At 41.7% G+C, this 26,567-nt stretch overlaps 12 non-coding genes across 12 annotated transcripts; 10 read left to right on the top strand and 2 right to left on the bottom strand.

Moving 5' to 3' along the window:
- The first annotated feature begins 217 nt into the window (after nt 1-217).
- trnah-gug (transfer RNA histidin (anticodon GUG)) lies at nt 218-289 on the top strand. Its single transcript has one exon. It is a non-coding gene; the product is annotated as a tRNA-His (tRNA).
- A 128-nt stretch (nt 290-417) lies between these two features.
- On the top strand, nt 418-499 carry trnas-uga (transfer RNA serine (anticodon UGA)). Its single transcript has one exon. It is a non-coding gene; the product is annotated as a tRNA-Ser (tRNA).
- Nucleotides 500-1,458: 959 nt separating this feature from the next.
- Nucleotides 1,459-1,540, top strand: trnap-agg (transfer RNA proline (anticodon AGG)). The gene has a single exon. It is a non-coding gene; the product is annotated as a tRNA-Pro (tRNA).
- Nucleotides 1,541-1,804: 264 nt separating this feature from the next.
- trnah-aug (transfer RNA histidin (anticodon AUG)) lies at nt 1,805-1,876 on the top strand. Its single transcript has one exon. It is a non-coding gene; the product is annotated as a tRNA-His (tRNA).
- Nucleotides 1,877-2,004: 128 nt separating this feature from the next.
- On the top strand, nt 2,005-2,086 carry trnas-uga (transfer RNA serine (anticodon UGA)). Its single transcript has one exon. It is a non-coding gene; the product is annotated as a tRNA-Ser (tRNA).
- A 603-nt stretch (nt 2,087-2,689) lies between these two features.
- trnak-uuu (transfer RNA lysine (anticodon UUU)) lies at nt 2,690-2,762 on the top strand. The gene has a single exon. It is a non-coding gene; the product is annotated as a tRNA-Lys (tRNA).
- A 284-nt stretch (nt 2,763-3,046) lies between these two features.
- Nucleotides 3,047-3,128, top strand: trnas-aga (transfer RNA serine (anticodon AGA)). Its single transcript has one exon. It is a non-coding gene; the product is annotated as a tRNA-Ser (tRNA).
- A 464-nt stretch (nt 3,129-3,592) lies between these two features.
- trnas-uga (transfer RNA serine (anticodon UGA)) lies at nt 3,593-3,674 on the top strand. Its single transcript has one exon. It is a non-coding gene; the product is annotated as a tRNA-Ser (tRNA).
- A 603-nt stretch (nt 3,675-4,277) lies between these two features.
- On the top strand, nt 4,278-4,350 carry trnak-uuu (transfer RNA lysine (anticodon UUU)). The gene has a single exon. It is a non-coding gene; the product is annotated as a tRNA-Lys (tRNA).
- Nucleotides 4,351-7,318: 2,968 nt separating this feature from the next.
- Nucleotides 7,319-7,390, bottom strand: trnap-ugg (transfer RNA proline (anticodon UGG)). Its single transcript has one exon. It is a non-coding gene; the product is annotated as a tRNA-Pro (tRNA).
- A 16,719-nt stretch (nt 7,391-24,109) lies between these two features.
- trnar-acg (transfer RNA arginine (anticodon ACG)) lies at nt 24,110-24,182 on the top strand. Its single transcript has one exon. It is a non-coding gene; the product is annotated as a tRNA-Arg (tRNA).
- Nucleotides 24,183-24,834: 652 nt separating this feature from the next.
- On the bottom strand, nt 24,835-24,906 carry trnae-cuc (transfer RNA glutamic acid (anticodon CUC)). Its single transcript has one exon. It is a non-coding gene; the product is annotated as a tRNA-Glu (tRNA).
- Nucleotides 24,907-26,567: the final 1,661 nt, after the last annotated feature.

Genomic DNA, 26,567 nt, shown 5'->3' with positions numbered 1-26,567 from the left:
TCCTATACGTAATTGGAATCCTCCTCTGCAACTCACAAACAAGCCCCTGTCGCTTAGTGACCAGGCAGCTGTGGGTGAGCGACAGTGGTTTGCCGCGACCGTACAGTCATCCGTACTCTGTGTTGTGGCCAGAGAAATCCCAGTTTGAATCACGGTCACAAACCAGTGTCCCTTAGTGTCCAGGCAGCTGCAGAGCTTATCGGTGAGCGAGCGGTGTGCCGTGATTGTATAGTGGTCAGTACTCTGTGTTGTGGCCGCAGCAACCCCGGTTCGAATCCGGGTCACGGCAGCGTGTTCCTGTTAACTGTGAGCAATGCTTGTGCTGCTTTTTACAACCTCAGGCCATTTATGCCCCAACTATGCTGCGTTCAATGTTGCCCACATTCAGCAGAAACAGTCAACGAGTTGCCTCCATGCGTAGTCGTGGCCGAGAGGTTAAGGCGATGGACTTGAAATCCATTGGGGTCTCCCCACGCAGGTTTGAACCCTGCCGACTACGGAACAGCCAGCTGCTTTTGCTTTTTCTCTCTGTGAGAGGAACTGTGGCTTTTGCGACGTTTGGTTGCGGGCCTGTGTGTTTAATCCCATATTGAATAATTCAAGTCCAGCGACTAGTCGCAATTTAGCTTTTTTTGTAGTCCCTACACTCTGATGTTGCCTAGAGAAACGTTCAATAAATCGACAGCAACATCTTGTACGGCTCATCAAGATTGGGATTTGATAGTTTTTTTCCAAGTTGCCCAGTCCTTTTTGGCTGTCCCTCTGTGGCACATTTCCCCCACACCATCTGCTTCTGGAGAGTTGCTTTATGCACAGCTCTTTTCAAGACTGATGCTAGCACAGTTCCAAAAGGCCCAGGCGAAATGTGCTTTTGGCCACGCTTTTGGACCATGGCTTTGGTAACACCTAATGACTTCAAGGTCTGTCACGGTCCAGCTCAGCAGTGGCATGGCACAGCTCTGAAACGCCGTTTCCTGGAGGACGACTGCATCTGTTTTTTTTTAAGAGGACGCAGGTTTGTGCTGTGATGAAAAAGTGTTGTCAGCCGGCAAGGGGCTTGCAGAGGGCCAACTCCGCAAACAGGTGCTTCCGCAGACAGGAGCCCTGATAGCTCAGTTGGTAGAGAATCAGACTTTTAATCTGAGGGTCCAGGGTTCAAGTTCCTGTTCGGGCGAAGGCCTGTCTGTTTGTCAGAGACCTCGGTGTTCTTTTCATATCACTTGGTGGCTGTCCATTGTGGTGTGGCCTGCGAGTGCACGTTGCTCTGAATTCAGATCATCAGCTTGTGTGGAAAGAGTGCCCATGAAGTTAGCTGAGTGTGTTAGATTAGAGAGCTATGCTGTCCCTGCTTCCCAGAGATTGTACGGAAAAGTTGCACTAGAGCTAGTGCACCTTCCTCTACCCCTGTTGACCCTGTGCTTGGTTGCCACCTCAGCATGAGAGAGAAAGCAGACGACTGTAGTCGTGGCCGAGTGGTTAAGGTGATGGACTAGGAATCCATTGGGGTTTCCCTGCGCATGTTCGAATCCTGCCGACTACATTGTTTTGCACGTCCACTTATGTTGTTGTTCTCTTTTCTTTCAAGCCTCCTATACGTAATTGGAATCCTCCTCTGCAACTCACAAACAAGCCCCTGTCACTTAGTGACCAGGCAGCTGTGGGTGAGCGACAGTGGTTTGCCGAGACCGTACAGTCATCCGTACTCTGTGTTGTGGCCAGAGAAATCCCAGTTTGAATCACGGTCACAAACCAGTGTCCCTTAGTGTCCAGGCAGCTGCAGAGCTTATCGGTGAGCGAGCGGTGTGCCGTGATCGTATAGTGGTCAGTACTCTGTGTTATGGCTGCAGCAACCCCGGTTCGAATCCGGGTCACGGCAGCGTGTTCCTGTTGACTGTGAGCAATGCTTGTGCTGCTTTTTACAACCTCAGGCCATTTATGCCCCAACTATGCTGCGTTCAATGTTGCCCACATTCAGCAGAAAAAGTCAAAGAGCTGCCTCCATGCGTAGTCGTGGCCGAGAGGTTAAGGCAATGGACTTGAAATCCATTGGGGTCTCTCCGCGCAGGTTTGAACCCTGCCGACTACGGAACAGGCAGCTGCTTTTGCTTTTTCTCTCTGTGAGAGGAACTTTGGCTTTTGCGAGGTTTGGTTGCGGGCCTGCGTGTTTAATCCCATATTGAATAATTCAAGTCCAGCGACTAGTCGCAATTTAGCTTTTTTTGTAGTCCCTACTCTCTGATGTTGCCTAGAGAAACGTTCAATAAATCGACAGCAACATCTTGTACGGCTCATCAAGATTGGGATTTGATAGTTTTTTTTCCAAGTCGCCCAGTCCTTTTTGGCTGTCCCTTTGTGGCACATTTTCCCCACTCCATCTGCTTCTGGAGAGTTGCTTTATGCACAGCTCTTTTCAAGACTGATGCTAGCACAGTTCCAAAAGGCCCAGGCGAAATGTGCTTTTGGCCATGCTTTTGGACCATGGCTTTGGTAACACCTAATGACTTCAAGGTCTGTCACGGTCCAGCTCAGCAGTGGCATGGCACAGCTCTGAAACGCCGTTTCCTGGAGGACGCCTGCATCTGTTTTTTTTTAAGAGGACGCAGGTCTGTGCTGTGATGAGAAAGTGTTGTTAGCCGGCAAGGGGCTTGCAGAGGTCCAACTCCGCAAACAGGTGCTTCAACAGACAAGAGCCTGGATAGCTCAGTAGGTAGAGCATCAGACTTTTAATCTGAGGGTCCAGGGTTCAAGTCCCTGTTCAGGCGAAGGCCGGTCTGTTTGTCAGAGACTTCGTTGTTCTTTTCATATCACTTGGTGGCTGTCCATTGTGGTGTGGCCTGCGAGAGCACGTTGCTCTGAATTCAGATCATCAGCTTGTGTGGAAAGAGTGCCCATGAAGTTAGCTGAGTTTGTTAGATTAGAGAGCTATGCTGTCCCTGCTTCCCAGAGATTGTACGGAAAAGTTGCACTAGAGCTAGTGCACCTTCCTCTACCCCTGTTGACCCTGTGCTTGGTTGCCACCTCAGCAGGAGAGAGAACGCAGACGTCTGTAGTCGTGGCCGAGTGGTTAAGGCGATGGACTAGAAATCCATTGGGGTTTCCCCGCGCAGGTTCGAATCCTACCGACTACGTTGTTTTGCACGTCCACTTATGTTGTTGTTCTCTTTTCTTTCAAGCCTCCTATACGTAATTGGAATCCTCCTCTGCAACTCACAAACAAGCCCCTGTCACTTAGTGACCAGGCAGCTGTGGGTGAGCGACAGTGGTTTGCCGCGACCGTACAGTCATCCGTACTCTGTGTTGTGGCCAGAGAAATCCCAGTTTGAATCACGGTCACAAACCAGTGTCCCTTAGTGTCCAGGCAGCTGCAGAGCTTATCAGTGAGTAAGCGGTGTGCCGGGATCGTATAGTGGTCAGTACTCTGTGTTGTGGCCGCAGCAACCCCGGTTCGAATCCAGGTCACGGCAGCGTGTTCCTGTTAACTGCGAGCAATGCTTGTGCTGCGTTTTACAACCTCAGGCCATTTATGCCCCAACTGTGCTTTGTTCAATGTTGCCCACAATCAGCAGAAAAAGTCAAAGAGCTACCTCCATGCGTAGTCGTGGCCGAGAGGTTAAGGCGATGGACTTGAAATCCATTGGGGTCTCCCCGCGCAGGTTTGAACCCTGCCGACTACGGAACAGCCAGCTGCTTTTGCTTTTTCTCTCTGTGAGAGGAACTGTGGCTTTTGCGACGTTTGGTTGCGGGCCTGTGTGTTTAATCCCATATTGAATAATTCAAGTCCAGTGACTAGTCGCAAATTAGCTTTTTTTGTAGTCCCTACACTCTGATGTTGCCTAGAGAAACGTTCAATAAATCGACAGCAACATCTTGTACGGCTCATCAAGATTGGGATTTGATAGTTTTTTTTCCAAGTCGCCCAGTCCTTTTTGGCTGTCCCTTTGTGGCACATTTTCCCCACTCCATCTGCTTCTGGAGAGTTGCTTTATGCACAGCTCTTTTCAAGACTGATGCTAGCACAGTTCCAAAAGGCCCAGGCGAAATGTGCTTTTGGCCATGCTTTTGGACCATGGCTTTGGTAACACCTAATGACTTCAAGGTCTTTCACGGTCCAGCTCAGCAGTGGCATGGCACAGCTCTGAAACGCCGTTTCCTGGAGGACGCCTGCATCTGTTTTTTTTTAAGAGGACGCAGGTCTGTGCTGTGATGAGAAAGTGTTGTTAGCCGGCAAGGGGCTTGCAGAGGTCCAACTCCGCAAACAGGTGCTTCAGCAGACAGGAGCCCGGGTAGCTCAGTCGGTAGAGCATCAGACTTTTAATCTGAGGGTCCAGGGTTCAAGTCCCTGTTCGGGTGAAGGCCTGTCTCTTTGTCAGAGACCTCGTTGTACTTTTCATATCACTTGGTGGCTGTCCATTGTGGTGTGGCCTGCGAGAGCACGTTGCTCTGAATTCAGATCATCAGCTTGTGTGGAAAGAGTGCCCATGAAGTTAGCTGAGTTTGTTAGATTAGAGCAGTGTTTCCCAACCCTGTTCCTGAAGGCACACCAACAGTACACATTTTCAACCTCTCCCTAATTAAACACACCTGAATCAACTTATCATAACATCAGAAGAGACTCCAACACCTGAAGTCAGAAAAGGGAGACATCCAAAATATGTACTGTTGGTGTGCCTCCAGGAACAGGGTTGGGAAACACTGGATTAGAGAGCTATGCTGTCCCTGCTTCCCAGAGATTGTACGGAAAAGTTGCACTAGAGCTAGTGCACCTTCCTCTACCCCTGTTGACCCTGTGCTTGGTTGCCACCTCAGCAGGAGAGAGAAAGCAGACGTCTGTAGTCGTGGCCGAGAGGTTAAGGCGATGGACTAGAAATCCATTGGGGGTTCAAATCCTGCCGACTACGTTGTTTTGCACGTCCACTTATGTTGTTGTTCTCTTTTCTTTCAAGCCTCCTATACGTAATTGGAATCCTCCTCTGCAACTCACAAACAAGCCCCTGTCACTTAGTGACCAGGCAGCTGTGGGTGAGCGACAGTGGTTTGCCACGACCGTACAGTCATCCGTACTCTGTGTTGTGGCCAGAGAAATCCCAGTTTGAATCACGGTCACAAACCAGTGTCCCTTAGTGTCCAGGCAGCTGGAGAGCTTATCGGTGAGCGAGCGGTGTGCCGTGATCGTATAGTGGTCAGTACTCTGTGTTGTGGCCGCAGCAACCCCGGTTCGAATCCGGGTCACGGAAGCGTGTTCCTGTTAACTGCGAGCAATGCTTGTGCCGCTTTTTTACAACCTCAGGCCATTTATGCCCCATCTGTGCTGCGTTCAATGTTGCCCACATTCAGGAGAAAAAGTCAACGAGCTGCAACCATGCGTAGTCGTGGCCGAGAGGTTAGGCTTTGGTAACATCTAATGACTTCCAAGGTCTTTCACGGTCCAGCTCAGCAGTGGCATGGCACAGCTCTGAAATGCCGTTTCCTGGAGGACGACTGCATCTGTTTTTTTTAAGAGGTGTACTGTGCTGTGATGTGAAAGTGTTGTCAGCCGGCAAGGGGCTTGCAGAGGGCCAACTCCGCAAACAGGTGTTTCCACAGACAGGAACACAAGTAGCTCAGTCGGTAGAGCATCAGACTTTTAATCTGAGGGTCCAGGGTTCAAGTCCCTGTTCAGGCGAAGGCCTGTCTGTTTGTCAGAGACCTCGTTGTTCTTTTCATATCACTTGGTTTCTGTCCATTGTGGTGTGGCCTGCGAGAGCACGTTGCTCTGAATTCAGATCATCAGCTTGTGTGGATGAAGTTGAAGTTAGCTGAGTGTGTTAGATTAGAGAGCTATGCTGTCCCTGCTTTCCAGAGATTGTACGGAAAAGTTGCACAAGAGCTAGTGCACCTTCCTCTACCCCTGTTGACCCTGTGCTTGGTTGCCACCTCAGCAGGAGAGAGAAGGCAGACGTCTGTAGTCGTAGCCGAGTGGTTAAGGCGATAGACTATAAATCCATTGGGGTTTCACTGCGCAGATTCGAATCCTGCAGACTATGTGTTTTGCACGTCCACCTATGTTGTTGTTCTCTTTTCTTTCAAGCCTCCTATACGTAATTGCAATCTTCCTCTGCACGGCTCATCAAGATTGGGATTTGATAGTTTTTTTTCCAAGTCGCCCAGTCCTCTTTGGCTGTCCCTTTGTGGCACATTTTCCCCACTCCATCTGCTGCTAGAGAGTTGCTTTATGCACAGCTCTTTTCAAGACTGATGCTAGCACAGTTCTAAAAGGCCCAGGCGAAATGTGCTTTTGGCCATGCTTTTGGACCATGGCTTTGGTAACACCTAATGACTTCAAGGTCTTTCACGGTGCAGCTCAGCAGTGGCATGGCACAGCTCTGAAACGCCGTTTCCTGGAGGACGACTGCATCTGTTTTTTTTAAGAGGACGCAGGTCTGTGCTGTGATGAGAAAGTATTGTCGGGGGGTAAGGGAAATCTTGACTTCAAGTACCTCGTGGCTTTCAACTAATGGTCTCTTATTAGGTGGATGATGATAAAATGCAAACAAGAAAATAGCTGCAGTGATTTTAAGTTAATGAGAGTGGCCTTGTTTGGAATTTGAAACTCAAGACCAGTCACACCCTACGCGAGAACCATACCCCAGGACCAATGAGCCACGAATGTGGATGATTGCCCAAAGAAAATGTTTGACCATTAGTTGCACACATCTTTTTTGATGGAATGCAAACTGGCATCGAGATCCTAAAGTGCAGTTTTCCATGCGTTGGCATCTTGTTGAAGGCATACAAAAGATCCATGACAAATGATTGACGAAATGACCCAGTGGCCTAATGGATAAGACATCAACCTCCAGGACTTGGGATTGTTGGCTCAATACCCATCTGGGTTGTCTTTGAAGGTCTCACTTCAATTTGGGAGCAATGTTTGGTGGATGAAACACGGTTGCTGTGAAAACCTTCTTGAGATGTGTGTGCATGTCATTAACTTTCTGCATTGCCATGCATATTACCTATTTTGACTAAAAGGGTAACGAGATACCTAACGCGAAAGGCCATTTTGAATCCTGCATGGTGCCTACAGAGAAGAGACTGTGTACAAAGACAAAAATGGTGCTTACATATAAAGCTGGTGGGTTGTTCAAGATCCATAAACAAATCTAACAACCGAATCATTGCCGCTCCTTTTTTTGTCTGTATAATTGTACATGTTAGACTGAATTAGATCAGAAGTCCACTAACTGTTCATTCACTAAAGTCACAGCAAAAGCTGCTACAATTAACATAGAAACACCATGGATAGCACAGCACCGCTGCTTTTTCTATGACCGTCGCAGGGCTCGTCCAGGATTTGAACCCGGGACCTCTCGCACCCAAAGCGAGAATCATACCCCTAGACCAACGAGCCCTGAAGAAACAGTTTGCAGTGCCACAAAAAATTCTGTCAGACCGATCCAATCTACTCTTTGTTCATGTTGTTTTTGTTACATGTGTCAGCAACTCCCTGGGGGCATATTACAGTTCACAGTAAGTATGAAACAGTCCCATGGATAAGGCACCAGCCTTCGAAGCTGGGGATTGTGGGTTTAAAGTACCAACTGGGTTGTCTTTGATGCAGTTCCTTTTAAGTTGACTGTGCAAGACAATCCAGTGTTACCTTTAAAAAGCTAGGTTCATACCCTTAGGTCAAAAAGACATGACAATGGAAAACTCCTCAGAGAAGCTGTTTTGTCATTAGGTGTACACACAGATTGTCTAAATGTAATATGGCATAGGGATCCTAAAGTACTGTTTTCTGAGTAACAAGAACTTCCTGAGCCATACATCAGATATGACAAACACTAGTGTTTACCCATTGGCCTAATGGAAAAGGCATCAGCCTTCAAAGCTGGGGATTGTGGGTTCAAGTCCCATCTGGTTGTCTTTGTTGGGTTACATTTAAGTTGTGTGAAACAATTCTGACTGGTCTTCTCAAAACTTAGACGTGATGATCTGAGGACAATAGTTAGCTTCGAATTCTCAGACTTGCTGCACACTTCAAATAAGATTCATCCAATCTTGCTTGAATCTCACTGTCACGTTACAAACCTAAATGGTTCCGCTAAGCTTTGGTAATGGAGATCTTGACTTCAAGTACCCCGTGGCTTTCAACTAATGATCTCATGTTAGGTGGATGATGATGAAATGCAAACAAGGAAATAGCTGCCGAAAGGTTGTGATTTCAAGTTAATGAGAGTGGCCTTGTCTGGAATTTGAATCTCAAGACCAGTCACACCAATTCAATTCACCTTTATTTGTATAGCGCTTATACAATGTAGATTGTGTCAAAGCAGCTTCACATAAAAGGTCACAGTAAATAGGAACAGTGTAGTTCAGTTTGTAGTGTTTAAGTTCAGTTCAGTTGAGCTCAATTCAGTGTGGATTAATAATCACTACTGAGAGTCAAAATATTGAATAAATCCAACGATGCACAGCTCTACAGATCCCGAACCATGCAAGCCAGTGGCGACAGCGGAGAGGGAAAAAAACTTCACTAATGGCGGAAGTGAAGAAAAAAAACCTTGAGAGAAACCAGGCTCAGTTGGGCACGACCATTTTAATTTCTCCGCTGGCCAAACGTCTTGTGCAGAGCTGCAGTCTCAGTGGCGGAGGCTGGAAGCTGGCCTCAGCGAAGACTCGTCTGTCTCCGGAGCGTCACAGGAATCAGTCTCATGTTCTCCACCCTTCCATGACCATCACAGTAGCTGCTCAGAATACGGCCTGGTCCAGGATATGGAAACATTGGGATCATCTTATCGTTGGTCTTGGATCGAATCAGTGACTCTGCATAGTCTGAGGGCCTCGGGAAGAGTATCCCCGGGTGGAAATGGAGAATAAAGAAAATAATTAGCGTAGCTGCTGTTCATAGTGTATATAAACTAGATGCAGATCCTGTGTGGAAGCCCCCTAAGTGGTGCACTAAGTGTATGCTTTACTGAACAGATAGGTCTTTAATCTAGTTTTGAATTGGGAGAGTGTGTCTGAGCCTCGGACGTTATCAGCAAGGCTATTCCAGAGTTTAGGAGCTATAAATGAGAAGGCTCGACCTCCTTTACTCGACTTTGCTATTCTAGGTACTACCAGAAGCCCTAAGTTTTGAGACCTTAAAGAGCGAGTTGGATTGTAGCGAGACAGAAGATTGGTTAGATAAACAGGAGCTAGATTATTTAAAGCTTTATATGTAAGAAGCAATATTTTAAATTCAATACGAAACTTAACAGGCAGCCAGTGTAAGGAGGATAAAATTGGGGTGATGTGATCAAATTTTCTAGACCTGGTAAGAACTCTGGCAGCTGCATTTTGTACTAAAAGAAGTTTGTTAATAGAGGATGCTGGGCAGCCAGCAAACAGAGCATTACAGTAGTCCAGCCTAGAAGTCATAAAAGCATGGACTAGCTTTTCTGCATCTGAGATGGATAGCATACTTCGTAACTTAGCGATATTTCTCAGATGAAAGAAAGCAGTTTTTGTGACATGGGATATATGATTTTTAAAAGTTAAATTGCTGTCTAATATGACACCCAGATCTTTTATAGTAGAGCTAACGCTAACTTTGTATCCCTCTAATTGTAGGTCGAGTTGTGAGATCTGCTGTGTACAGGATTTAGGCCCAATAAGTAATAATTCTGTTTTCTCTGAGTTTAAGAGAAGATAATTGTTGGTCATCCAGTCTTTAACATCTTTAATACACTCAGTTAGCTTGGACAGTTTAGACGTCTCGTCAGGTTTAGTTGAAATATATAATTGAGTATCATCTGCATAGCAGTGAAAGCTGATCCCATGTCTTCTAATAATGTCTCCCAGGGGTAGCATGTATATTGTAAACAGCAAAGGGCCTAAAACTGATCCTTGAGGCACCCCGTATTTTACTGGGCTGATTTGTGAAGGCTGTCTATTAATATTCACAAACTGGTAACGGTCAGCTAATTATGACTTAAACCATTGTAGGGCCTGTCCCTGGACACCTGTAGACTTTAAGCGATTAATAAGGATACCATGGTCAATGGTGTCAAATGCCGCACTAAGATCGAGTAGAACTGATAGCGAGATGCACCCTTGGTCAGCAGCTAAGAGTAAATCGTTGGTTATTTTCACTAATGCAGTTTCTGTACTGTGATGAGCTCTGAAACCTGACTGAAACACTTCAAAAACATTGTTGGTCTGCTGTAAGGAGCATAATTGAGCAGAAACAACTTTTTCTAGTGTTTTAGATATAAATGGAAGATTTGAAATAGGCCTATAATTAGCTAAGTTGCTGGGGTCCAGTTGTGGTTTCTTAATAATAGGTTTAATAACAGCTAACTTGTAAGGATTTGGAACATGGCCTAAAGATAAAGAAGAGTTGATAATGTTAAGAAGAGGTTCTCCTATAACAGGTAGCAATTCTTTCAGTAATTTTGTTGGAATTGGGTCCAATATACTGATTTAGCTGATTTAGAGCTATTTATAATTATGTCTAGCTCTTCCTGTTTTATGATTTTAAAGCACTGTAGGTTATTTAGATTCAGAGGCGTGTTTACTGGATCTGAAGTATAAGGCGGTGCAGAAAGTTTAATATCTCCTATTTTCTGTCTAAAGCCGTCTATTTAATCACTGAAAAAATTCATGAAGTCATCACTACTAATTTGCGGTGGAACGTTTTCTTCCAAAGATGACCGATTATTTGTTAATTTAGCAATGGTGTAAATAGGAATCTAAGATTGTTATGATTATTTTCTATCAGTTTGCGGAGGTGCTCAGCCCTGGCAGATTTTAAAGAGCCCATATTATGGGTTTTTGAAAATGCCCTTCCATGTAGTGTGTAACACAGCTCTAAGTGAAGTGAAATATCCAGCTAATGCTTAAATCTGTAAGTGCACAGTGTTTAAAATTATTGATTCATCTATAAAAGAGTCGACTCATAGTGCTTCAAACGAGTCGTCTTGATAACGAGTCATTAGGTGTTTCGCGATGACGCAGCCACGAAACACAAGCCTTGCCAGTAGTTACGCGCGCAAACCAGGGAGATTTGAAACCTGCGGACCCGCCCACAAACACAGAAAAAACACTAGACACACACACACACAGACGCCGCCGGTCGAATGAAGTCACGCTGTGCTCAGATGGATAATATTGACAATCTCTACCCAAAGATGAAACTGTGAAGAGTCAGTGGTTGAGGTTTATTCACTAGTGTAAGTAAGTGCGATTAAAATTGTTGCCTCGTTTACTCTAGCTTGCAAATTATGTTACTTGTTTTGTTACTTGTTAACCTGGTACAGTACACGCGGTTACTCTTTATATTCTCTTATTGCATGTAAGCCACGTTAAAAACGCGACGCGTGGCGCTTTGTTTACGGATTTAACGTTAATTGCTTTTGTGAGCTCGCGTTCCACTGCCGTTTGTCGTTGCTATGGCCATCGTAAGCTAGGAGACGGGAGAGGTGTCGATCTCCCTAGTTCTGAGGAGGAACGTGATGTGTGTGTGTTTGTGTGTGTGTGTGTGTGCGTGTGTGTGTGTGTGAGAGAGAGAAAAAGCAGGTCGAGTGTGTGACGCCTTGAAGCTAGGAGACAGGAGACTTGCGTCGCTCTCCCTAGTTCTTCTGAGGAGCGTTGTGTGTGTGTGTGTGTGAGAGAGAGAGAGAGAGAGAAAAGAGTAGGTAAAGTGGCTAGGAGACTCGCGTCGATCTCCCCAGTTCTTCTGAGGAGGGTTGTGTGTGTGTGTGTGTGTGTGTGCGTGTGTGTGTGTGTGTGTGTGTGAAAAAAGCCTTACACTATAAAGCATGTGTGCACTGTGACTACTTTTATATAGTTGATTACCAGCTGGGCATTTCACTCTGTCTCGCGCTGAAGCCTGTCACTGTCGACCAATCGCAGCAGGCTGTCATTGGTCCAATCAGCGCAGATTAGCTTCGCACTGAGGAGCGGGTTAGGAACAAATGAATCGCTGAACGATTCATATGGGAGTCGCTGGGATAATTAGGTAAAAATAAATGCAGATTATAAGACCATCAAAGTGTTTTATGACCTTGCATGCATATTAGACTGTTGTTGGAGACCCTTACAACCTACATATGACCATATTTCATGTATAATATGGGCTCTTTAAAGCCCTCCTATAGCGGGACATACTGTCTTTGTACGCAGTTCTAAAGACTTCTAAATTAGTTTTTTTCCATTTACGTTCCAGGGCACGGGTTGCTGTTTTGAGAGCGCGGGTATGACTATTATACCATGGTGTAGTTTTATTCTCTCTAGCCTTTCTTAGTTTGATGGGTGCCACAGTATTTAGAGTGCTAGTAAAGATGGCATCCATGCTGCTGGTTACTACATCAAGGTCATTTGCGTTTACGGGTGCATTTCGACGTAGAGAAAGATCAGGTAAGTTATTTATTAATTCATCTTTGGTGGATGGAACAATAGTTCTACAAGGGCGATATATTGGAGCGGATCTGCTAATTTCAGGTAAACACAACTTATATAGTAAGAGGTAGTGGACTGTAATATCATCACTTTGTGGTATAATGTCTACATCAATGACCTCAATTCCATAAGACAGAATTAGATCTAGTGTATGCTTTAGGTGATGGGTTGGACCAATAACATTTTGCTTTATCCCTAGTGAAAGTAGTAGGTCCATAAACGCGAGCCCTAATGTGTCGTTAGCGTCATCTATGTGGATGTTAAAGTCTCCTACAATTAGTATTTTATCAGTTTTAACTAGTAAGTCAGAGATAAAATCAAAAAACTCTTTTAGAAAATTGACATAGGGTCCTGGGGGTCTATATATGGTGATTAGGGCGAGAGATAACGTAGGTTTTTGCATAGTGTTTGGAAGGACAACATTAAGCGCTAATACTTCAAAGGAGCTAAACATAAGTGCGTTTCTCTGATTAACATTAAGAATATCACTAAAGATTGACGCGACTCCACCACCACGACCAGTTTGACGAGCCTCATGTTTATATAAGAATCCTGGAGGAGTTGCTTCATTTAAACTAATATAGTCATTTAGTTTCAGCCAGGTTTCAGTGAGAGAGAGTGCGGTAAGATTGTTATCTGTTATTATTTCATTTATGATAAGTGCTGTAGGTGCTAGTGACCTGATGTTTAGGAGACCAAGCTTTATGAAATTTGTATTTTCACTTTTTAGTGTTTTTTCTGGTTTAATTCTTAATAGATTATTTCTGGAGCACACAGTACGTTTGTTTCTTGATCTAATAATGCGAGGAACAGACACAGTCTCTATGGGTTTAGCTAGGTATGCATTACTGTTATTTATGTGGGACGAATAGGAGTTAAATTGTGAATTTTGTGAGTTTTTACTTACTAGTCAGATAGAGCAAAGTATTCTGGAGATGTTGTCCGACAAGAGTTTAGCTCCAGCTCGACTGGGGTGCAGCCCGTCAGCGCGGAAAAGCCTAGGACGCTCCCAGAAAAGATTCCAGTTATTGGCAAAGAGCAATTTCTGTTCTTCACACCATGTTAATAGCCATTCATTCAGAGCAAAAAGTCTACTGAACCTTTCATTTCCTCGGCGGTAGGTAGGAAGCGGTCCAGAAACGATGATCTGCGTGGCGGGCGAGGTGCGTCGAACCGTCTGCCGGAGCCCGGTGTCGTTCGTCCCTACGTGGAGGACGACGGCACCGAGGCTCTCTGCAGCGCTCAGGATAGTAGGTATCTGTGCAGAAATATTCTTAACTCGGGCACCAGGGAAGCAGAAAGTGCGTACTTTGTTACCTTTGGAGGAAGCGGAGCGGACGTGGCGCACGATTGAGTCGCCAATGATGGCCTCATCGCGACGCGTCTCGCGCAGAGGGGCGAAGCGGTTCTCCGTGGGGATCTCGAACACCGGAGGAGGAGACGTTCTGCCCCGGGACCTGGTAAGCACCTTACGCGGCTGCACCCAGGGGCCGTGGTAGCCGGGTGTCGGCGTGAACGACGCCTGAGTAAACCGCGTCCTCGGTGCGCTGGGCCTGGACAGAGAAGCACACGGGGTTGAGGAGGCAGGAGGATTGTCTTTGTATCGAACACTTACCTCAGACGAACGAGTACGGGTTAAGAGCAGAGCCCTGATGCCCTCTCGCTTCGTCTCCAGCGAGCGAATCTGGGACTCCACTGCTTCCAGCTCCAGCTCCAGCGCCTCCATCGATGCTTCTCCAGCAGATGCTTCTCCACCAGGCTAAAGCAGGTGCTAGCAGGCTAAAGCTACAAACACCAGGCGGATGCTTGGGAGACAGAACGTTTAAAAGTAGATTTGTTTGTATGAGTGTGTTAAGGGATTGTTCACCCCAAGTAGGAGAGATAAATATTTAGTGAATGAGAAGGTATTTTGTGATAATAATGTAAATTGCGAATCTAAATTCCAAACAAACGCAGCGAAGCTACCGTCCGGTGACAGCGACAGTCTCAATTCTAAATGTTTATTGAGTTACATCTCTACAAGTGCACTTTCAGCTTGTTTTTACTCACTCGGAACTATTTTACATGTATAAAAGAACACTCAAAACCCCCATGCAGAACCCCCAACACACATCAACACTCTCCCCCCTTATCACAGCAAATACACCAAACAGGTCAACCTTTAAACTTTTCTTTTCCCCACCAAATTCTTTAGTCTTTCCTGTTCTCTTTTCAGTAATATTTTGGTGTGGCTTTCTTTAACGTACTGCTTAATTTTTTGTTTCAGGTAGTCCGTCTAACTCCTTCCAATTTCATCAGCGATGCATCACTCTCCAGGTTACTGAGGTCTGTAATGATTAGGTCATTCAACATGAATTGAAAAAACGCTTGCTGTCTCGGTTTCATTTTGCCATCAGGATCCGCCTTCTCGGGTCAAAACGGTTTTAAAAGGCTGTCAAGCTCTTCTTCATCTCGCTTTCTTTTCAGCGCGTTGTCGTCCATTGAAGTTGCAGGCATCTCTTGGACTTCAGGCTCACTGTTCCTTTCAAGCCTGTCCCTTAGTTCCTGCAGCTGTTGGCCTTGGTCCGCAACCAGCGTTTTCAGAGAGGCCACCTCTGCCTTCAAGACAGCCATGTCTCCTTCCATTACTTTCTCTGCTGCCTCCTGCAGGACCCTGGTGTCCTGCTGTAAACTGGATATCTGGTCGATTGCGAAGGTTTCCAAGGATTTTAGTCTGGTTTCTATGGTTTCCTCGAGTGACAGGTCAAGGTCCACCTCTTCATCAGATAACATCTTTAAGGTGTTCTGTTCGTCACGCGTTGATTGAAGCTGTAAATAAAAGAATGGGGATGGGCTTAATGAAGGTGATATACAAAGGAAAGGGGGATAAAGTAGATTTAAAAAATTATAGACCTATAACAATGCTCAACACTGATTTGAAGAGTTTAGCAAAAGTTTTAGCTAACAGACTAAAGGAAGTGATGCCAAGCATAATCAAAACAAACCAAGCATATAGTATAAAAGGACGAGACATTTCTGACGCAACTATGAGTATTAAAGACACAATAAGATATATAAATGATAAGAAGAAAGATGGTTTTTTAATTAGTCTGGACTTCGAGAAAGCTTTTGATAGAGTCGAGCATGACTTTTTATTTGGAGTGTTAAAGAGTTTTGGTTTTGGGGAAAATTTTATTAAGTGGGTTCAGATTTTATATAGAGGAGCTATAACCAGGATAAAATGCAATGGTTTTTTAACAGACTGTTTTAAAATAACAAGATCAATCAGACAGGGTTGCCCGTTATCTGCACTTTTATATGCCTTAGTTGCAGAACCACTGGGATTAGCTGTGAAGAATGAGGAACGAATAAAAGGAATAGAGGTAGAGGGGGGAGTGAACAAAATATTTCAATATGCTGATGATACCACATTAATAATACAAGATCTGGCAAGTGTAAAGCAAGCAATGGAAACAGTGCAACATTTTTGCAAGGGTTCAGGCGCTAAAATAAACGAAGATAAAACAGTATATTTGAGATTTGGAGGAACTGAGGCTTTATCTGGACATTTTACATTCAAGGAAATGGATGAAATAAAAATTTTAGGCATTGTAGTTGGGAGGGATGAAAAGAAAGCAGAAGTAACTATGTGGGAGGAAATGTTAGGAGGGATTGAAAGAAGGCTGAGGTTTTGGAAGTTAATGTCTTTAACTTTGAAGGGGAGGGTTTTAATTTTGAATGTTTTAATGGTTTCTAAATTATGGAATATTTTATATGTGTCATCAATGCCACTGTGGATGGAAAAAAGGCTGAAAAAATGTTTTTTAGATTTTTTATGGGAAGGGAAGCCTCCAAGAATAGCATACGCAACGTTGATTGGAGAAGTGGGCAAAGGGGGACTAGGTTTAATAGATGTGGAGCAAAGAAAAAACAGCTTAAGAGTGAAAATGGTAAAGAAATATTTGGATGAAGAAAATAAGGCAGCATGGAAAAGAACAATGGAATACTTTTTAAGTAAAAGTGGGAATTTTAATATGGGAGATAATATTTTATGGATGAGGATGAAAACATTCATGACAGAGGGTCTACCAGATTTTTATAAAGAATTGATTGGAGCATGGGGGAAATTTTTAACTTGTGTACATTTTAATATACAAGGACGCGAGAACATTTTAAATCAGCCTTTATTCTTAAACAGTGACATTCTTAATCAAGAGAAAGTGGTGTTTTTTAGGAAATGGTGGGAGGTGGGAATAACAAGAGTAAGGGATATTTTATATGAATTTAAGGAAGGATTTTTACCGGTGCAGTATGTTATTGATGTGATGGATGAAGCAAAGGAGGATTTTAACAGAGAAGACTTAATAAAGGAATACGACATAATTAAAAATGCCATACCAGCAGAATGGTTAACAAGAATAGAAAATATGGAAGAAAATAAACCAAGTAAAGATGTGAATGTAAGATTTGGAGAGAAATGGTGGGATTTGAAAGATTGTACAGTGAAAATGATTCATGGGTTTTTTAGAGATGGGGTTTTTAAGAAACCTGGTGCAAATCAGTACTGGATACGGCGTTTTAAAGATGTAAATGAAGACAATATTTGGGCTAATATAAATGGCAAATTTGTACAATCAAAACTGGAGAATTTAGAATATTTGATCAGGAGTAAAGCAGTGTTTACAGATGTCATTTTAAACAGAATAGGGATGGAGGAAAGTGTCACATGTAAAGTATGTCAAGATGCAGATGAAGGATTCTTACACTTGTTTTTATATTGTAATGAGTTAAAAGATTTTAATGAGAAATGCAAAAGCATGATTTTAACTTTGAAAGGAGAAAGAGACGACAATCTTGAGTGGGAAAATGTGTTACTGTTGGGGCTGAACAAAGAATGTGATAATAAAAAACTCATAAATTTACTTGTGATTTTAATGAAAAGTGCAATATGGGAGAGAAGAGTTGTAGCAAAAAAGGAAAAAGTTTTATTAAATGTGTGGAATGTGTTTAAGAGGAAGGTGGAGAAATATTTTGAATGTCTATTTTATTATTTTAAGTTAGAGGAAATGCAGGAGGCTTTTTATGATGTTTTTACTCAAGAAGTCACAAAGATTTTAAATGACACAGGAATAAAAATGTCTTTTTAAAAAATGTGATTTTACCTTTTAAGGAATACAACTTGCAACATTTTATGTGAAAAAAAAAACACATTGTTGTGAAGCTATGATGTAAAATAGACTTTTTAATGTTTTGTCTTAAGTGTAATCTGTATAAATGAGTGAATTGTATGAATTTTGAACAGTATAATAAAAAAAAAAAAATGGCAATGCCTGATCTCATCTGAACTCGGAAGCTAAGCAGGGTTGGGCCTGGTTAGTACTTGGATGGGAGACCGCCTGGGAATACCAGGTGCTGTAAGCTTTTTGAATTCCTTCATTTGGCAAAAAAATTAATTAATTAATTAATTGAAAAAAAAAAAATACAGGTAAACAATTGAGGTGACAAGGGCGTAGTTTCTGTCGCTGCTGTGTCAAGGCAAGCGGAGTTGCGCTCGGCACCTGGTACTGCGCCTATTTTTAAATAGCCAACTCTTGACGATTGCTTTCGCTTACGGCCATACCCCCCTGTGCATGTGTGAGAGTGGTACATTCCAGGAAGTGTTTGGCTGCAGTTGGTGAGAGAGGCTCACCACATTTTCTTCTGTTTAGTTTTATTTTTGACTAAAATACATTTTTGTTAAAGTTTTTTTGAGTTTGTTTAGTTTATCCTCCCAGCAGCGTGAGCTGTTCGGGAGGAGTGTTTTTTATTCCTATTTTTTTTTTTTTTTGCAATGGACGGATCTACGGTGACAGACCTGGCAATGGCGGACGGATTTGAGAAGGCAAATGACAATGGACTGGACAGACGACAACGAGAAACAAACAGATCGGAGAAGGAAGCAAAGAAAAGGATTTATCTAAAAGAAGCAACTGTAACGGTGGATATGGGACAAACAACTGAGGTGAGAGCAATGGATTTAATTAAAGCAGTGACGGAGAGGATTGGGGATGGAAAGATTTTGGCTGTAAGACCAAAACAAAACAAGGAATATGAAGTAACACTTGAAAGAGAGGAAGATGCTGATGTGTTAACAGACGGATTGACTATTAAAGGGATAAACTGTACAGTAAAGAGGCTACAAAATCGAGATTATGTTGTCTCCTTCATGCATCTGCCTGTCTATGTTGCTGACATAGATATTTTAGAAAAATTGGATCATTGGGGAGTTTGTCCCCTTTCAAAAATTAAAAGAAGGTTTTATCCGGGCACAGATATTGAAGATGGGACGAGGTTTGTAAAAACCAGATTCCCCAAAGAAGTGGCGTCCCTCCCGTACAGCACAAGAATAGAGACAGCAGAAGGACCACAATACTTTAGGGTGATGCACAGCCATCAGGTGAAAACTTGCAGGCTGTGCATGAGCCCAGATCATGTGGTGAAAGACTGTCCAGATTTTAAGTGTTATAAGTGCGAGGAAAAGGGGCATTTCGCAAGGGATTGCGATGCGGTGAAGTGCCCGGATTGTAATAAGGTTTTAAATAAATGTGAATGTTGGATGGGGGAAGAGGAGGAGGAGGTAGAGCAGCGGGTAGACAGACAGATGTATGAAGGAGACAATATACAGTCAGAGGACAAAACAACAACACAAGACAGAAGAACAGAATCTAAAAGTGAAAAACTACAAGAGAATGAGGCTAATGGAAAGGACAGAGTCACTGAACAGGAAGGGACAACATGGACTCAAATGGATATGACTGACAGTTTAAGGAATGTTTTGGAAGCAGCAGAATTGAGCAATTTGAATAATAAAGACTTACAACAAGGACAACAGGAAGACATATTTTGGACACAAATGGACATGACAGACAGTTTTCAAAAGGCATTGGACACAGTGGAGACAAAAGACCAAAGTAATGAGGAGCAAGACGAGTTAGAGGAACATTTACAAAAGGAGGGAAACAAAGAGACACAGGTGAAATCATCAAAAAGAAGAAGATCGATAAAGATAAAACCTAATTTAGAGACTGCAAGGAAAAAACTGCTAAAAGATGAAGAAATCGAATGCGCAAATAAGTATGAGTTGCTATAGGGCTTGGAAGAGATGGACTGAGATGATGGTTTTTATGAATGTTTTTATCTTATTTATGGTTTTAGGAATTGTGTCTTTTAATGCAAGAGGGCTTTTAGACATCAGAAAATTTGAAAAAGTAAAAGAAATGTGTAAACGAGAAGATGTGATTTTATTACAGGAGACAAACTGGAAGGAAGAATACATGAAGGAAATAAGAAAAAGGTGGAGTGGGGAGATTTTATACAATAATGGGGATGGGAGGCTGGGGAGAGGAGTTGCAATTTTAATAAAAGAAAACAGTGGGGTTTTATGTAAAACAATCTATAATGACAAAGAGGGGAAGTGTATGATATGTGAAATGGAGTATGAGAAGAAAAAAGTAATTATGGTGAACGTTCATGCCCCAACAGAGGAGAACAGAAAGAAAGAGTATTTTAATGTACTAAGAGATTATTTAAAGAAACATGAAAGAGTTATTATCATGGGGGATTTTAACACTGTTTTTAGTAAATTAGAAATGGCTGAGGGAATGGTTTTTAAAACGGATAAGGGAAGAAAAGAACTGAAAATATTGATGGAGGAAATGAATTTAATTGATGTGTGGAGAGAAAGGAATGAACAGACAGAAGAGTACTCAAGAAGACAGTTAGTGGGGAATTTTTTTTGTCAAACAAGAATTGATTTTATTTTATGCACAAGAAATGTTGAAGAGTTTATAAGCAAGATCAAATATGAAGAAACAAGTCTGAGTGACCATAAGCCAATTTTTATGAATTTAGACTGGAGTAATGTGAAAAGAGGGCCAGGGGTATGGGTTTTAAACACAGCGGTTTTAAAGAATGAAGACTATGTTTTAAGTATAAAGGAAATTATTCAAAAGGAAAAAGGGAATGAAATTTATAATGAGGACAAAAGAATGTGGTGGGAGAATGTGAAACATTTAGTTAAAAAGTTTACTATAAAATACTGTAGACAGTTACAAAATTGTAAAAAATATAAGGAAAAAGAGCTGAAAGAAAAACTAGAAAACGAATTGAAAAATGAGAATAGAAAAGATATACAAAAGATAAAAGAACTAGAAGGAAGACTGAAAGAAATGGAGGAGGAGAAATTTGAAGGTGCAAGATTAAGAAGCAAAGCTAAATTTACAGTGGAGGGGGAAAAGTGCACTAAATTTTTCTTTGATCTAGAGAAGACAAGAGGGAAGGCAGAAATGATTAAAGAAATAAGGAGCAAAAATGGGAACATAGTGGAAGAAAATGAGGAGATTTTGGAAGAAATAAGATCATATTATGAGAAATTGTTTTGCACAGAGGGAGTAAAAGAAAAAGAAAAAAGGGAACTGCTAAAGCTAATCAAATCAAGAGTAGAAGAAGAGGAAAAAAGAGAATGTGACAAGGAGGTAAGAGAAGAAGAAATAAAAAGAGCAATTAGTGAATTGAACAAAAAGAAAAGTCCAGGAATTGATGGGTTGGGAAGTGAATTTTATATTGTTTTTAAAGATATTTTATCTAGTATTTTAAAGGGAGTATATGATGAGATTTTTGAGAATGGTGGGGTAAATAAAAGAATGGGGATGGGCTTAATGAAGGTGATATACAAAGGAAAGGGGGATAAAGTAGATTTAAAAAATTATAGACCTATAACAATGCTCAATACTGATTTTAAGATTTTAGCAAAAGTTTTAGCTAACAGATTAAAGGAAGTGATGCCAAGCATAATCAAAACAAACCAAGCATATAGTATAAAAGGATGAGACATTGCTGACACAACTATGAGTATTAAAGACACAATAAGATATATAAATGATAAGAAGAAAGATGGTTTTTTAATTAGTCTGGACTTCGAGAAAGCTTTTGATAGAGTGGAGCATGACTTTTTATTTGGAGTGTTAAAGAGTTTTGGTTTTGGGGAAAATTTTATTAAGTGGGTTCAGATTTTATATAGAGGAGCTATAACCAGGATAAAATGCAATGGTTTTTTAACGGACTGTTTTAAAATAACAAGATCAATCAGATAGGGTTGCCCGTTATCTGCGCTTTTATATGCCTTAGTTGCAGAACCACTGGGATTAGCTGTGAAGCATGAGGAACGAATAAAAGGAATAGAGGTAGAGGGGGGAGTGAACAAAATATTTCAATATGCTGATGATACCACATTAAAAATACAAGATCTGGCAAGTGTAAAGCAAGCAATTGAAACGGTGCAACATTTTTGTAAGGGTTCAGGAGCTAAAATAAACGAAGATAAAACAGTATATTTGAGATTTGGAGGAACTGAGGCTTTATCTGGACATTTTACGTTCAAGGAAATGGATGAAATTAAAATTTTAGGCATTGTAGTTGGGAGGGATGAAAAGAAAGCAGAAGCAACTATGTGGGAGGAAATGTTAGGAGGGATTGAAAGAAGGCTGAGGTTTTGGAAATTAATGTCTTTAACTTTGAAGGGGAGGGTTTTAATTTTGAATGTTTTAATGGTTTCTAAATTATGGAATATTTTATATGTGTCATCAATGCCACTGTGGATGGAAAAAAGGCTGAAAAAATGTTTTTTAGATTTTTTATGGGAAGGGAAGCCTCCAAGGATAGCATACGCAACGTTGATTGGAGAAGTAGGCAAAGGGGGACTAGGTTTAATAGATGTGGAGCAAAGAAAAAACAGCTTAAGAGTGAAAATGGTAAGGAAATATTTGGATGAAGAAAATAAGGCAGCATGGAAAAGAACAATGGAATATTTTTTAAGTAAAAGTGGCAATTTTAATATGGGAGATAATATTTTATGGATGAGGATGAAAACATTCATGACAGAGGGTCTACCAGATTTTTATAAAGGATCGATTGGAGCATGGGGGAAATTTTTAACTTGTGTACATTTTAATATACAAGTACGTGAGAACATTTTAAATCAGCCTTTATTCTTAAACAGTGACATTCTTAATCAAGAGAAAGTGGTGTTTTTTAGGAAATGGTGGGAGGTGGGAATAACAAGAGTAAGAGATGTTTTATATGAATTTAAGGATTCTTACCGGTGCAGTATGTTATTGATGTGATGGATGAAGCGAAGGAGGATTTTAATAGACAAGACTTAATAAAGGAATACGACATAATTAAAAATGCCATACCTGCAGAATGGTTAACAAGAATAGAAAATATGGAAGAAAATAAACAAAGTAAAGATGTGAGTGTAAGATTTGGAGAGAAATGGTGGGATTTTAAAGATTGTACAGTGAAAATGATTTATGGGTTTTTTAGAGATGGGGTTTTTAAGAAACCTGGTGCAAATCAGTACTGGATACGGCGTTTTAAAGATGTAAATGAGGACAATATTTGGGCTAATATAAATGGCAAATCTGACAATCAAAACTGGAGAATTTAGAATATTTTATCAGGAGTAAAGCAGTGTTTACAGATGTCATTTTAAACAAAATAGGGATGGAGGAAAGTCTCACATGTAAAGTATGTCAAGATGCAGATGAAGGATTTTTACACTTTTTTTTATATTGTAATGAGTTAAAAGATTTTAATAAGAAATGCAAAAACATGATTTTAACTTTGAAAGGAGAAAGAGACGACAATCTAGAGTGGGAAAAGGTGTTAGTGTTGGGGCTGAACAAAGAGTGTAATAATAAAAAGCTCATAAATTTACTTGTGATTTTAATGAAAAGTGCAATATGGGAGAGAAGAGTTGTAGCAAAAAAGGAAAAAGTTTTATTAAATGTGTGGAATGTGTTTAAGAGGAAGGTGGAGAAATATTTTGAATGTCTATTTTATTATTTTAAGTTAGAGGAAATGCAGGAGGCTTTTTATGATGTTTTAACTCAAGAAGTCACAAAGATTTTTAGAGACACAGGAATAAAAATGTCTTTTTAAAAATGTGATTTTACCTTTTAAGGAATACAACTTGCAACATTTTATGTAAAAAAACAACAAAAAAAAAAACACATTGTTGTGAAGCTATGAATGTAATATGGACCATTTAAATGTTTTGTCTGAAGTGTAATCTGGATAAATAAGTGAATTGTATGAATTTTGAACAGTATAATAAAAGGAAAAAAAACAAAACAGTTGGTAGAGCGGAGGACTGTAGGTGGGATGTTGGCAATCCTTAGGTCGCTGGTTCTACTCCGGCTTGAAGGAGGTCTTTTGCGCTCGGAGCTGCTTTCACGCCTGTGCAGTTCGGACAGATCTTCGTCGCTAAAGCTCAAAGTTCACCATAGAGGTGAAAAGGAAGTTCCCTGACCGGGAATCGAACCCAGGCCGCGGCGGTGAGAGTGCCGAATCCTTATCACTAGCCCCCTAGGGAAGACTGGCAGATTTATGCCCTCAAGCCTAGCTGTGTGCCTCCACGCAAGTATGCTGCAGCTGCTCTGTCAAAAATAAATCTAATGCTTGTAACCTCCTCCTGGAGAGGAGAAAGTCTCAGACCCTGGATCACAGATCCTCTATGGAGGGACTGTCACATGCTCTGTGAGAGCATCCTATCGACACCACAACTTGCCATAATAACAAAGCACAGCATGTGTTGAATGAACTCCGTGTTGACAGAGCCGTGTCCTTATTACAAGCAACAAGCTAACGATGACAAACCAAGCAGACAGGGCCAGTGGCGCAATGGATAACGCGTCTGACTACGGATCAGAAGATTCTAGGTTCGACTCCTGGCTGGCTCGCTTTGGTCTTTTTCCTTTGCTGTCAGCCAGTGCACTGCGGTCACCTTTCGCCCTCGCTGGAGCTGTTCAGTTCCACTCTGGAGTGAGTCGAGTTTAAGGGGCCGCCAGCACAGAACCCGTAGGGCGCTCCCCTGGTTTCAAAGGCTGCCCCAACTGCTGATTTTTATTAACGTCTACTACAGCTACACCAACCGTAAACCCAGCCTACTTGTTGCAAAAGTCCCTACCACTTAGAAGTCACCAAGCCAACTTGCAGCGTAATCTTCTCCACTTGTAAGTGTCTGAGCTCCAGCAATACCTAAGTGCTCTGATAAAACATGCATAAAAGAAACTATGGCTTTTAACGTCCTCTTGGAGGGGGAGAGTCTCCGACCCTGGATCTCAGGTCCTCTATGGAGGGACTGTCAGGAATCCTGTAAGAGCATCCCATCCACACAACCTCTTGCCATAAAAACAAAGCAGAATGTGTGGTGACGGAACTCCAGGTTGCTGCGCCTTGTCCTTGTTTCAAACAATGTGCTAACAAGGTGCTGAACAGAGTGCCAGTGGCTCGAAGGAGGTCTTTTGCGCTCAGAGCTCTTTTCACGCCTGTGCAGTTCGGACACATCTTCGTCGCTAAAGCTCAAAGTTCACCATAGAGGTGAAAAGGAAGTTCCCTGACTGGGAATTGAACCCAGGCCACAGCAGTGAGAGCATCGAATCCTAACCACTAGACCACCAGGGAAGACTGGCAGATATTTACCCTCAAGCCTAGCTGTGGGCCTCCACGCAAGTATGCTGCAGCTGCTCTGTCTGGGATGTTGGCAATCCTTAGGTCGCTAACATAATAACAAAGCACAGCATGTGTTGAATGAACTCCGTGTTGACAGAGCTGTGTCCTTATTACAAGCATCAAGCTAACGATGACAAGTCAGTTGGTAGAGCGGAGGACTGTAGGTGGGATGTTGGCAACCTTAGGTCGCTAGTTGGTAACAAAGATGTCTTTCCCTCTAATTATTACTTGTGTTTGTGCATACAAATATGCATAAACATTCACAAAAGCATATATAAGATACCCTGTGACAAAACCATTTCCTTTTAACACAGTAAAGCGATCACATACTGGCCATTTTTTGCTACTTTTGGCCTTTGTAGATTATTGTTTGTACATTATTCACAAATGGATGAGAAACACTGTAACTTCAAAGTCATTTGTGTTTAGTCCAGGTGCTATGAAATAATTTATATAATCTGCAGAGGTAATCAGGTGTAAAGTGCCATATATCTAATCCAGTCTTCCAGCATATTTTTTTGCATCAAATTAAAGTCTTTTACACTAAAAGCATTATGAAATTGGTCTTTTGTTGCTAATAATTGATTTATATTATCTGAAATATAACTAATTCTATTATATTTGAAAGTTATACATTCAATTACTTTGATTTGTCAATTAATATGAAAATATACATTTAAATATGCATCTAATTTTGCTTTAATATATAAAGCTTTTACTGTGTATTGACCTGTTTGTGAAGCTAAATCTTTAACTTAAGTTGATTGATTTGCACTGATATTATGTTTTAAATTGCCGTCTTAAACATTTGCTGCATCAGCAGTGTTTATTTCAGGATTGTAAATGTATTCAGATTCATTATATTTTTATATCATGATATATCTATAATCTACAACAAAGAACTGAATTGCACTGACTCTGGAAAAATGAGTCAAACTGACTCTCATGTGTCTTGTGATTGGCTGTTTACTGCACTTGTGTGTGGTGAGATTGGCTGTTTGCTGCATGTCACACTTTCAGCTGCGTATGCTGCAGAGTTGATCACAAACTAAAATCAAGTCAACAGGAAAGGTTTATATCAAGCATTGTCAAATCAATTAACATCATCGTGCCCAGGTTGGGTTTATTTGATTTTGTCAACTTCCAGAGCCTCCTGTCTTAACCAGGAGAAGGGGGAGAATGCACTCACTCTGCATAGTGACATTCTGAACTCAAATTCAGCCTTATAGACAAAGGAATCAATGCGCAAAAAATCAAAACACATTAAAGGTTATCAAGACAGATCTCACCACAAGACATCATGTAACAAAGACAAACAAATCAAGAAAGCAACTTCTAGTCAGAAACTTCCACAGCACAGCAGCTTCTAAATGCACCCACTCTGTCTAAGACAGGCTAATATCTAGTAGCAGCTGGGCAAAGTTATTCTGAAAGCAAGTTAGGCTAGAGTTTGTGTTTGTATAATTCTGTTGTACGGCGCTGTGAAATGTGGCAGGATAAAACAATAAGATTAGGAGTTGGTAAAAGCAAGCGATCGCTCCATATTAAATTTTTCTGTACAGAGAGGTCATGTTTTGATCTTCTATTGGTTTCATGCTCTCACATGATGCGAT

Source organism: Danio aesculapii, chromosome 4 (genome assembly GCF_903798145.1).
Source record: "Danio aesculapii chromosome 4, fDanAes4.1, whole genome shotgun sequence".
In the NCBI taxonomy this organism is placed as follows: Eukaryota; Metazoa; Chordata; class Actinopteri; order Cypriniformes; family Danionidae; genus Danio; species Danio aesculapii.
Note: the sequence above shows the minus strand (reverse complement) of the source record. Positions and strands in the feature narration are given on the sequence as shown.